This window comes from Pleurodeles waltl, chromosome 4_2 (assembly GCF_031143425.1).
Source record: "Pleurodeles waltl isolate 20211129_DDA chromosome 4_2, aPleWal1.hap1.20221129, whole genome shotgun sequence".
In the NCBI taxonomy this organism is placed as follows: domain Eukaryota; kingdom Metazoa; phylum Chordata; class Amphibia; order Caudata; family Salamandridae; genus Pleurodeles; species Pleurodeles waltl.
The window spans coordinates 94,439,538-94,452,495 of NC_090443.1; the positions used below are offsets into that span (position 1 = coordinate 94,439,538).

Genomic DNA, 12,958 nt, shown 5'->3' on the forward strand with positions numbered 1-12,958 from the left:
CTCAGTCTAGGATAGACTACATTATGGTAGATCTGGACTTGTGGTCTAGGGTACATGACATGAAAGTTGAAGATAGATCCGACAGTGATCACAGCGCCTTGGTTATGGAATTAGTTGTTTTCCCCTTTTTTACTATTTGTTGTGTCATAACAGATATTCCTATAGTTTCTTCTAATAATGAAAGGAGGATAACATGGCCTAATCTAGAATTTGATATGGAGTCATTAGTAGGTATCTACAGAGAAATAATCCTGACTCTATTCACTTTTGAGAATACTGAGCCAGATAATTTGTCCATTATGAATAGTTTTACTAATTTACTTACGTCTATTAGGGGCCGTTTTTGTGGACAATATTATAATGGTCCAGCCAGGCAGAGAAATGTGCCGTGGTGCAATGGAAATTGCAAGCTAGCAAGATCAGCGCTGATTTCAGGTGTGAAGAGCAGTAATAGCATAGCAATAGCAGAGAAAAGAGGGTTTACAACAGACAGCAGTTGCACTCCAGGGATAGCTGGGAAGAGGACAACTAGCATGAACTATCAAGTGTGTCAAAATTGAAAGAGAGCCAGTTATTCTGGCATTTGTTGTCCAAAGGGGTATAACACATTGTCAAGGAAGAGGACTTTTTTTTTTATACAAACCCATGTGTGGGAACAGCACTTCTCCAAACTATACTCAGGGGGGTAGGACAAATAAGACTAGACACTGAGAAGGAAGCATAGTATAAACCTCTAGACTCCGAGGGAGGAGAAATTGTTGGTTTTCCGGTAGCTGATACTATAACTGCTATTGATAGTATGAAATGAGGTAGAGCACCAGCGCTAGATGGAAGTCCTGGAGACCTTAATAGTTCAGAGCTGACTATTTGGGGCTATATACTCAACGTAGTTTTTAATACCATTGCCCGGGGTAGAGAAATACCAGGCACATAGAAGGGTGCTGAAAGAATCCCAACTTATAAGAAATGGGGTAAAGGGGATCTTGCAAAGTATAGATCAATCTGCCTGGTAGATACTATGCAGGACGTATTTTGCAAAATAGTTTTGACAGATGAAAACGTGGATGGAGGATAACAGGTTGCTAACCCATTTGCAAGCTGGCTTTAGGTCACATAGTAGCAACCTAGATCAAATGTTTCGCTTTTTATTGATTGTTGTTTGTGGACCTTAAATCCACTTTTGATTTAATACCGCAGGACAAAATGTGGGTTGCTCTGAGGGATGCTAGGATGCCTCCAGGTCTGTTGCAGCTTATTACGCACCTGCATGACTGTAACTATGCTCAAGTTAGGTGGGGAAGGGTGAAGAACTCACCAAGAAAATTAATGTTTCCAGAGGGGTTTGCCAAGGCTGTGTCCTAGCCCTAACATTATTTACATTATATATGAATGGGATAGTTAATACACTTTATGACAGCAGAGGTGACCGCCACCCCCCCAATCTAGGGGGTCATCCAATACCAGCATTTCTCTTTGCCGATGATATGCTGTTAATTTCAAAAACACCATTGGGCATGACAAATATACTAAAGAAGTTTGCCAACAAATGTGATAATTTTAATCTGGAGTTCAAATGCTCTAAAACAAAATGTATGACTTTTCGGCCTCATCGATCAATCAAGGTGAAGTTGTAGTTGGAATTGAACATTCTTGAGCAGGTTAAGAAGTTTGATTATTGCCCAGATTCAAAAACACATAATGTCACTGAAACATGTACAGGTGGCGATTTGTTAAAAAGCTAAACTGGTGTCTCTTTCGCCTCAAATTCCCAGTTCTTGAAATCTGTCATGGTAAGTTGCTGGGGCAGCTTTATATGAGGCTGAATTGTGTGTCTTGGAACAGACAAAGGGATTAGAGCTGGTTGAGAATAGGTTTATAAGACCTATATTGAATTTCCCATGTACACCGCTGGTCCCTGTATGCCTATCTAAGAAGTATTTCTCAGTATTGGTCTAAGGATTATTGCTGCCCTAAAAACCTTAGTGTTTTGGGTGAGACTTTGGACATGCAAGTCACAGATCCCTGTCAAAGCTGCTGTTGCCGAGGTGGAGGCAGGGTGTATCCTCCGGTTCAAGAAGATTAAACATTGACTGTATTAATAAAATTTGAGTGAACTGTGGCAGGATCCGGAGTCCATGACCACGGATACGGTTTCATAGTTAAAGGTGAGGTTCTGGGACTTCACTCAGGGCTCTCTTATTAATTCTTTGGCACTTTAACTGGACAGTTTCTTGATATTAAATGTATTTTCTTTCCGAAGGCATTCATGAATCAGATAAAACCACCACTTGCACGTGCATTTAACTCAAAATTCAGGTATGGGAATTTGTCTCTGAATTTAAGTAAAAGCAAATGGAAGCAGTCTACCATATCTTCGACTTGCCCAGCCTACAATCTGTCCGGAATCTGTAGAGCATCTTATGTTTTTTGCCCTGTATATGTGAAGACCAGAAGAAGATGGATAGTTCCAGACTGCTGATTAAGGTGTATTTCACGACCTGCAGAAGCTATGAGCATTTTAAGATCAGATAATATGGAATGATATGTGTTTTCTGTATCAAGGTGTCTACTTTTTGCCTGGAAGATTAGGAACAAAATATTCGTCCAGAATTAGTATTATCTACATTTGGTTATGGTGTAGCTCTGATAATCCTCGTGGATGTCATTTTAGGTGTATTTTATGTTGTATTGTTGTTTTTTGTATACTGATTGCTTGAAATGTACTTTGTGTTTTTATATTTAAAAAAAAATGTATTTATGTATTCTATTAGACAATTATATATTTTATGTAAATGATCATATATCGATTGAATAGAATCACTACTTACCACTACTACCCACATTGCAGCTCAGTGGGACTTCAATTTGATGTTAGTGCAGTTGAAGTCTCAACCATATGAGTGTTTGCATAGTTTGGGCATGAAATTCTTTCTGAAAACCTTCCCAGTGACAGTAGCTTTAGCCGGTGGGTTCAGAGTAAAGGTTTTGCCTGTACTGCTATCAAACATTGGTCTTTCATAGTCTGGCACACAGGGTACTCCATCGCAAAAACAACTCAGTACCATGTCCACCACCATGATGGTCCCACCTGCTTTATTTAGGAGTGGTGGGTAATCATTGTTCATTGATGGAGCCCCCCTTGGCTCCATCAACCGAAAGCTTTCTCTTTCAGAGAATGGGCCATCAGATGAAGGGCATTACCTTGCCCATCCTAATTAGGGTGAATGGAGTGATATCATTGTTGTCTGTCATTCACTATTAGGTATACCTTGGCGGTGAGGGACAGAAAAAACAAATACTGATGCCCCGCTTCCCCCCTCCACCCCAATCCCAGGAAGGAAACTCCAAGTGTTATCACTAGCTTTTGTTTTTCAATAACAAACTGCTTCTTTGGAAGTTTGTTCTTGAAAGCAAAACGTTGCTTAACGTTTAGTGAAAACCAAGAAGGGGCGTTTACCAAACATTTCTTTCACCCTGACAGGACCCACCATGCTGGATCTGGCCCATTGTCCTCAAAAGACAAAGACTCATTTAAAGGCAGTCAGGTTCAAGCCACCAAGCGAAAATCTCTAAAGCCCTCAGTGCAACCGCCAGTGCAGTAGTTGCTAGAAAGGCTCAACTTTGCAGAGTGGGTGCCACGCTTGTGCCTCCTTGGCGAAATCTTTTGTTTCCCAGGAACAAGCTACAGAATAAGAGTTTTATTGCTGAAGAAAATCCGTTGCACTGACTGAAGAGGTTCTCTCTTTGCCTGGGGGCCATTGAGTGATTTCCCTATTTTGGACTGCCATGTCTCACTCTAGTGATGGTCGACCCACCCTGAAAAGAGCAGTGCTATTGACTTTACGGCTTTGCAGCCCAGTTGGGGATGAGTGCCAGGTCAAACATTTCCACTGGTGGAGGCTGAATGAGGCTTCACCTATGGTAACTCGGCATTTTCCACCACTTCTAAATGGGGTGGGAGATGTGCAAGTATTGGTTAGGTCGTGAGCACAGCAGATTTACGGTGAATCATCCCTCCAAACTCTTTTAGAGAGAAACTCTACTTCTTTCCTAGGGATGTGATGGAGTTTTATTTAAATTAGTCAACTCAATTATTAACTTTTTCCTTCCTTTGCCACTCCTCTCCTTTCTTATTTATTTATTGAAGAAGTCTGGATACATAAAATAACCATGCCAACATGTTTTGCATAGAAATGTCAGGTTATGCAAGTCAGGATGTTATAACATGAGGAGAGAAAACTTTCACCTTAAGCTCAGTCCTGGCCTAAATGTGTCAATGCCTGAGGGGTTTACTGTTCAATGTAGTGACTATTTTGTTAAGGGTGTGACCTTCCTGTTAAATGACCCACCAGCTCTAAAATGTTGAAGGGTAATTTCCATCTATGGACAAATTTTGTTTTGTTTACATTTACTGCACAGTACAGTGGATTTTCAACCAATTAGTCGTTGATCCAAAGATAAAAAAGAGTGAATGCTTGGCTGCAAATCCTGGCCCATCTTGCCACTTGAACATTGAAAAATGTTGTCCAAATGTAGCGAAGCAAAGAGCAAATATGTACAGTACATCTGCCTCATTTGATTTTATTGTATTTACAAGGCATTTAAGCCCGTGGGCTGTACAGAGAACGGCGACAGGCAAAATAAAAGTGGCAGATATCATCGGCCATGAAAAGTTGCGTAAAAAAGGCAGTTCAGCTGTTCGTGAAAAAGCTATTGGAAACTTCTTGTGAGAAAGATAGTCTTTTAGAGAGGCCTGAAAGATGTTCACGGAAGTGGAGTTAACAGGGGGAGGGAGTTCTAGAATAAGTGACAAGAATGGTAAAATAGTTCAATTGGAAAATTGGCATTGCGAGGCGGCGGTAACGAGTCTGCACAGGTAGGTGGGGTAGAAGAGCGTGCGGCACTCCTCAGGAGAGGAGAAGGAAGGAGGGCCAGACCACGGACACATTTAAAGACAACGCTGAGGGAAGAGTTTGAAATGTGTACAGAAAGGTAGACCGTCGAAAAGATTCTAGCAGTTTTACCTTTTTCATTAAAAATAGCCCAAAATTAATTTGATTTTTCAGACCAACCTACACTGGCCACTCCACCACACTTCAACACTCTTGTGATAACCTTCCCTTAACGATTTTTCTCGGTTGAACCTAGAGAATGCGTAACGTTTTCTCACGTCCAGTAAGTCATGTTCGCATCTTGAGGCTTGTCCTGCATTTTCTCTCCTTTGCATCTGATATCTTTTGCCCAGCCGCTATGAACCTTGGTAATCTGTCTCTACGGGATTCCTTTGTCCTAAACACGTGGATTCCGTTGTCCTAATCACATGGTTGAATGCGTTAATCGTACCTATTCTGAAGAAGAAACATGTAATAATTATTATATTCCTTGGGTTGTAAGTTACATACCGTTGCACAGTTTTGACTTTGTGCTCGTCAGTAGGACATTGTTTAAATATTGTGTTTCTCTCGTAAAGATAGGCGACATGCAACATTGCTTTCTTTTGATTGTGATATTGAATATTGTATTATTTTGCGAGCGGCAGCATTCAGTTCTTTGATTTGATTTGATTTGATTGCGTGAAAAAGAACACTAAGCAGTTGATGCTGTGATATAGAAGGTTGTTTTGCATGATATTTAACATCATATACATTAAGCAATAGAAATATTACATTATTTAAAATATGTTAATCGGAACGGTGCTTTTTTTTTTTAGATACGAAGTTTCATTTTGTAAGTGATCCTGTTTCCCTCCTTCCCCACCACCGTCTCCACGGATGTGCTTCTCCTACACCTCTTCATCACCTTTCTTCCAACTTGACACCTAGGGTGAGAATATTATGCACGATGCATATTTAATGGTAGGAGCTATTTTTTTCATATCGCATTATTAACAGCTGGTAATTTTACCGCTGTTTGTAGCATGAAAGTGTATAAATGCAAGCAGTGACCGTGAGAAAGTATCATTTCCAGCAGTTACAGTGGTAGCTAAATGGCTTTTGCTGTTGTTTAGGACGAGGTGTGATTCTTGGGATGTGATTTCTAAAGTCCTTGATAGCAAGCCACAATCTGTAAAGTGATTTCTGGTGTGCTTAAAGGATCAGTTAAGAGAATAAAAACAGTTCTCTTTACACAGTCTTGCCCCACTAACAACCATCGTAGAATTTTCCTTTGTTCGATGATGTCTGTTTAGGTTTTGAGGTGTGATACCAATAACTGGATGTGCCCTAAAAGAACACGTTTCAGTAATAAAGCTTTTTCTATGTGCTTGAGAACAAGGGTTGGTGTTTTTTTTAAAACAAGTGGTGGTCTTGCATGTGAGGCCAAGGCACAGAAACTCATCAGTGTGTTTTTGGGTTTTGGGAAAAGGGCATGATACCTAGAATACTTTTTATTTTGTGCTTTAGAAAAAATGTCGTGTTTTTTCAGTGATTTCTGGTGATCTCCATAAATCAGTCAAAAATAATTTTCTGAGGACTGTGATTCTTTAAACTATTAAAAACCTCTTATAAAACATAAAAAATCGTCATAACCTATCATTATATGTTTAAAAGGTTTTACAATCGAAGCAGATAAAAAACGCGTTATTTTGTTTTTCGTTTCCACCATTTGCAAGAACGTTCAAACCATACTTCCATTGAATGCATAGCCGACAAAAAGCTCAATCCTCTGACGTTCTTATATTTAGCAAAAATTGGTGTTAAAAACTCCTCCTTTCCTCTAAAAAAATAATATGCAGTCCAATAGATTATGTACATTTAAACATTTCATATTAATACCACATATGCACCACTCTCCTGTTTTCCAGCAAGCTCACTGAAAGCAAATATAGCTTTAGCCCCAATGTATATGTTTTAAAACTCTAGGTCTCAGTACTTTGATCCGGTATACTGGAGTTATAAGAAAACACATCATTACACCAAGAATAAATCAGGTGCAAAACTAAATCCTTTGAACATAAATACATTAAATCATATTCTCTGGACAAAACTTCAATTTTCATATTTAAATCTGAACAAGAAATTGTGACAGGACATTACAAGAGCGGAGTATAAAGACGGCAAATCAGTCATTGTGCTTATCTGCCCTCTTATGATCGTAGGCCACCTCAGATCACCAGTTAAGAGCTTTTCTTTACAATAAAAAACAATTTGATCAATTTCAGCTTAAAGTAATCTGTTCCAGAATTTTCACCAACAATTTCATAGATATAAAATACCAGAAAACCAATCTTGTTTCCATTCCTATGGCTTGTACCTTCAATCAATCAATCACATTTTTTAAGCGGGCTACTCATCCGGTATGGTCTCAAGGCACGGGGGGGGGGGGGCGGGGGAAAGGAGAGGGGGTTACTGCTCAAAAAGCCAAGGTTTGAGGTGCTTTCTGAAAGTTAGGAGGTCCTGGGTCTTGCGTAGGTTGGTGGGGAGGGAGTTCCAGGTCTTGTGGGCAAGGCGGGAGAAGGATCTGCAGCTGGAGGTGGTGCGTTGGATGCGGGGGACTGTTGCGAGCGCGGCGGAGCAGAGCTATCGAGTTGGGTTGTGGCAGTTGATGCGTTTGTTGAGGTAGGCCAGTCTGGTGTCATGGAGAGCTTTGTGAACGTGGATTAGGATTTTGAAGATGATCCTTTTGTTGATGGGCAGCCAGTGTAGGGATCTGAGGTGGGCGGAGATGTGTTCGTGGCGAGGGTGGTTGAGGGTGAGACGTGCGGCTGTGTTCTGGATGCGCTGGAGTTTTCTCTGAAGTTTGGCAGTGGTCCCTGATAAGAGGGCGTTGTGGAAGTCCAGTCTGCTGCTTATGAGGGCATGGGTGACCGCTCTTCTTGTTTCTAGGGGAATCCATTTGAAAGTCTTGCGTAGCATGCGGAGATTGTTGAAGCAGGAGGATGATATGGCGTTGAATTGCTGAGTCATGGAGAGAGAGGAGTCCAGTATGATGCTGAGATTGCATGCGTGGGTGGTGGGTGGTCCTAGGATGGTGGGCCACCATGAGTCGTTCAGTGCTGTCTTGTTGGGACCGAAGATGATGATCTCAGTTTTTTCTGAGTTCAGTTTGAGGTGGCTTGCTGTCATCCAGTTGGCGATGGCAAGGAGTCCAGCGTGTAGGTTATTCTTGGCGGTAGATGGGTTCCTCATGAGGGAGATGATGAGCTGGGTGTCGTCAGCGTATGAAATGATATTGAGGCCGTGGGGGCGGATGATGCTGGCGAGCGGAGCCATGTAGATATTGAAAAGGGTGGGGCTGAGGAAGGATCCTTTGAGGACCCCCCAGATGGTTGTGGTGGCAGTAGACCGGAAAGGAGGGAGGCAAACTCTTTGGGTTCTTTCGGAGAGGAAGGAGGTGAGCCAGTCCAGGGCTTTGTGGTGAATTCCGGCATCGAAGAGGCGTGGATGATTAGGGAAGATTCAAAAGTAATTCCAAACACTGACCCTCCAACTTATTCCAGTTTTGCATCCTAATTATGCACATTATTTTGGTTCCATATGATTACTTTGTTTATACGATTGCCTTAAATGCTTGCAAGACTGGATATAAATCGGGTGCTCCATAGGCCTTACCAAACGTGTGTAATCCTCCTATATTTGGTAACACATGAGATTTTATAACCTCTAAGTGCAATTTTCAGTCTGTTTGTTGTGAAATGCATACCAAAATATGCATAAGAGCTAACTTCCTGTACCCTTAAGTTACTAATAAATCATTGATGCCTTTTCTTTGTATGCCCAAATAAAAGTTTTAGATTTTTTTTCCATATTTATTGATTTTCTTTGCAATATTTAAAAAAGCATCAAGTTTTCTTTGTAATCCTGCCTCAGTCACATCTATAATCACTGCATACCGGAGACAAGGCATGTCTCCCTCCCATTTTGGTTACAAATGCATGAGCACTTAATAGGACTGTGGGTAAATCCTTTAAATATATTGCAAATAGGGGGTGTGGCCAGCCCAGGCAAGATGGCGGACACGTCCTAAGCGAGCTCCAGCCATGCAACCCACAATCTGGCATAGAGCTCAATCATCCTTGCCGAAATAGCCTTGGCCAGGGAGGAACCTACAGGGAATGGCAAGCGACACCTGTCAAGCCGCATCTTGAGCAACTAAAAGGCAGAGGAGGGGTGCGGAGGCTGCTGGCAGCTCGCAGCCATGCAGCCTGTTCATTGAGGCCTGCCAGAGTGGAGGGAAAGTAGTGTTTGAAGCTGTGGTCTCACAACATTGCACATGCACCTGGGTTCCTGCAGGATAGTTGGGCGATGGATTTCCCCATCATAGGCCTGATCCAACCACTTGGTCCAATGGCTCCCAGAGCCTCCGCGGACCTGAAAGGGTAGCAGCGGCGGTGGCTCCTGCTCTCTGCCCCTTCTTGACATTGCTGGTGGGAGCTTTGATGTTGGGGCCTTGGCCCCACTAGAATGAGGATGCACCCTGGCCACCAGCTGGAGGCAGCATTTTGAGGTTCATCTATGGAGCAGGGGCTCTGCCACCACCAATGAGTGGTGAGCTCTGAGATGGGTCAGTCTTTGTAGTGCCCCCCCCCCCCCTCCAAGTGAGGAATAGCCTCCCACGTCTAAATGACACTGCTTTGTGGGGGTCTCTTTTACCCCCTCTCCCCATATCCCTGGCAGATGGGAGACAGGACTGTAGGCCTGCCTTGGTCACGTTTGGGAGTATTGGAGGCTGGGGGTGATTGTCTCGCAACCAAGATTGGCTAAGATGGGCCCCCCCTTTAGGATTTCCCCACAATCAGACTACTCATGCCCCCTCATTATGATGTGATAGAGGAGTAGGGGAGAGGTGGGTCCTGGACTGGACAAAGCAGGGGAGCCTTTGGGATTGCACCAGTGAGGTCGGATTGAGTGCCTGCTAGAGGTGTTGGTTGGCTTCTGCTGGGGCCCTGAGTCGGAAGTTGCCAGCGTGCATTACTACCCCCCATTGGCAGTGGAGCACTGCTTGGAGGTCTGACGGGGAGACCACGGACCCCCCCCCCCCCAACACACACACTGAACACTGCTTTTCTCAGTAGTGTGAGGCCCACTCAGTGATTGACAATGGCTGTCTTGTCGGAGCTCTGGACTGCATGTGCCACCTGATTGCTTACTCTGTGGAGGGGAGAAGGGAACTGGTGGGTCCATGAGAAGCAGTTAATGGTACTCGACAGAGGACTACCCTCTGCCGTTTTTTTATTTGGCATCTGCAGCATACCATGTTAGAGGACCAGGTGTGTAGGGATTCAACAAGCACCACACTTTCCAACTACCTGGCAGAAAACTAGGACACTACCAACTCACACCCAACGGAATTGGAAGTCATGAAAGTTGTCCTCAAGGGCCATTTTATACTTGTGATAGTGTGTGTAAGGGCAGAGTGCACCAATATCTGATTTGTTTGGTAACTATGCTGGAAGCCCTGGAAGTGGTGGTGCAAGCTGCTCCTTCAAGGATTCTGCTATTAGCAACGGTGTGGGAACAACATGCTCAACTGTGTGAGCAGCTGCAACATTTGGAATTTAGAGCGTATCAGGCCAAAATGCATACAGAGGACAACAGATCATGCCGGTAGCTGGCATTGCTGCTGAAAGCGTTGTGGCACTGCCCCCATCACGTTGATCTAAGCGACCCTGACCTGCCTAATCACTACCTAGGAGTATATCCATAGGATGTTTACTGCTCATTGTTGTTCTCCTTACAACCCACAGACCCTTGTGGATTGTCAAGCCCAGATCCTAGATTTCCTCAGTGAGGTTACCTTAACTGTTATTGAGCCACCAGACAGGGAAGATCTGAATGCTTCCATAACAGAGAAAGAGACCCGCAGAGATGTTATGGGGTCAGGCCCCAGGTTTGGAAAGGACTGCCAGTTGAGTTTTACATAGCATACGAAGGCCTCCTGGTCCTAAAGCTGCTGGCATTGGACAGTTCTGCCTTGACGGAGGGCAATGCCAATGCTTTGGGAGGCACTGTTGATTTCCCTCCCAAAGCCTGGTAAAGACCCGCTGGAGCTGTTGTTGTACTGTCCCTTGCCCATGCTTGGGATGGATTACAAAATTCTCAGTAAAATTGAGACAGTATTGCTGCTGGAACATCTACCCCCATTTGGTCCACCTGGATCAAAACGGCTTTATCCCGTGTAGATGTACAACCCTTAGTATAAGTAGGCTCTAGAGGGTGTTGAAGCTGTCCCATACACATTGGCCATATGCGGCTTCTGTAGTGTTGGAGTTAGAAAAAGTTTCCGACACTGTCAACTGGAACTGAATGTTTTCGACACTAGCTTCCATGGGCATTGATGGCCAAATGCAGCGACTAATCAGGCTCTTTTACTCAGTCCCGCAGCCCGTGTAAAGGTAGAGCAATGTGTCTTGGGCCCCTTTTTCAGTGATCAGAGGCATGAGCCGGGGTGCCCTCTCTCCCTACTCCTCTTCCCTCTGGTGATAGATCCACTTACACAAAGGCTTTAACACAATGGCCAGGCATGGGACCTACCATTGGAGGGAGTGACGCAAGTTGTCTTTTTACTATGCTGATGATGTCCTGATCTACTTTGCAATATTTGAGGGGGCATAATGGATATACGTTCGGCATTCATGGGATGCCTCCGGACTTGAGGTGAATTGGTCCAAGATCTGTCTATATCTGGTACATCCAGCCTGTCTGTCGCAGCAATTTATAATGGACATGCACCCTGTAGGGAAGTGCCCCTTTTGGACATGGTCACCCCCACTTTTTGCTCACTGGTACCAAGGTTTTTTTTGACTGAGGTACACTGGAACACTGCCAAACAGGTCCCCAGTGCCAGTGCTCTTTCCCTAAAACAGGGTAAAATGTGTACAATTGACACACACTCCTGTACCTCTGTAAGTCCCAAGTAAATGGTACCCCTTGTACCTAGGGCCTAGGTTTTGGAGAGGGCTGCAGTATGCATTGTGCCACCCCCAGGGACCCCCTAAAACAAGTTGCACACAGTGTGTCCTGGTGCAAGCCAGGAGAAAACACGGCATGGAACACCCCTTGTGTGCCATGCCCCACTCACTGCATCTTAATTTGTTTGTCACCCCTACAGAAGACCTTAGAGCCCTAAGGCAGGGTGCATTATATTTGATGTGAGGACATATCTGCTTGAGCATATATGCCCCTGTGATGTCTAGTTCGATTTCTGGCTATTGCAAGTGAACAGGGATGCCATCTTAAGGTATGTACTGGACACTCATCATTACGAGTTCCCCTGCTACATAATGGCTTCACTGAAACCTATGGTATTTGGTTTCAAACACCTCGTCTTAATAAATCCAGGCTGATACCAGCCTTGGATTTATTATGACGTGCACCCAGAGGGCACCTTAGAGATGCCCCTGAAACCTACTAATTCCACAGTGTGCTGGCTGACTGGTACCAACCATCATGCCACCACAGATATGTTTCTCACCCCCCCCTCCCCACCCACCTGGAGGTGAGAATCTGCACTCTGAGGCCAGAAACAATGCTTGCTCAGGAGGAAGGTGTTATTATCTACTCCAGCATGATGGATAGTGAATCTGCATACCAAGGCCAGGGACTTCAACCTTTGGTATGCGACCCTGGCTTCCCCAGACCTTGGAGTTGCCACCCCTTCCCTGAGGCCCAATTAGCACCAGGACAGGCAGGAAATGTAGTTATGAGTAGGAGTGTTCCACCTTTGGGGTAGCCATACCCCTATGGTGAGCTACCCGAAATTGACACTTGAGGAAATGTTCACCATCTTGATTTTGGTGGAACTAGGAATTCTGGGACAGGGTTATGCCCACTTCCCACAGGAAGTGGTCATATAGGGGGGTAGTCACCCAAGGGTAAGTAGCCCATACACTCCCCTAAACATCCCAGAATTGAGTATTTAGATGCCCCCTAACACCAGAAGAACCGATTTGTCCGACCCAAGAAGAGCAGAACAAAAGAGAGCTGAAGGAGCAAGACCTGTGGATGACTGGTGGACTTTT

General features: G+C 44.1%; 1 protein-coding gene across 15 annotated transcripts in view; it reads left to right on the forward strand.

The window, feature by feature from the left end:
- The window catches only part of DTX3 (deltex E3 ubiquitin ligase 3), a 222,425-nt gene that overhangs the window by 106,981 nt on the left and 102,486 nt on the right, over positions 1 to 12,958 (forward strand). For 7 of the 15 annotated variants that reach the window (XM_069230826.1, XM_069230817.1, XM_069230816.1 and 4 more), the window contains one exon: positions 5,711 to 5,823. The exons of 2 other annotated variants lie outside the window; for them this stretch is intronic. The gene's annotated coding sequence lies outside the window, so the exon portion shown is untranslated. Of the gene's footprint in view, positions 1 to 5,710; positions 5,856 to 12,958 lie in introns of all 15 variants that reach the window. 6 more of the 15 variants (XM_069230827.1, XM_069230815.1, XM_069230818.1 and 3 more) reach the window with 1 other exon arrangement.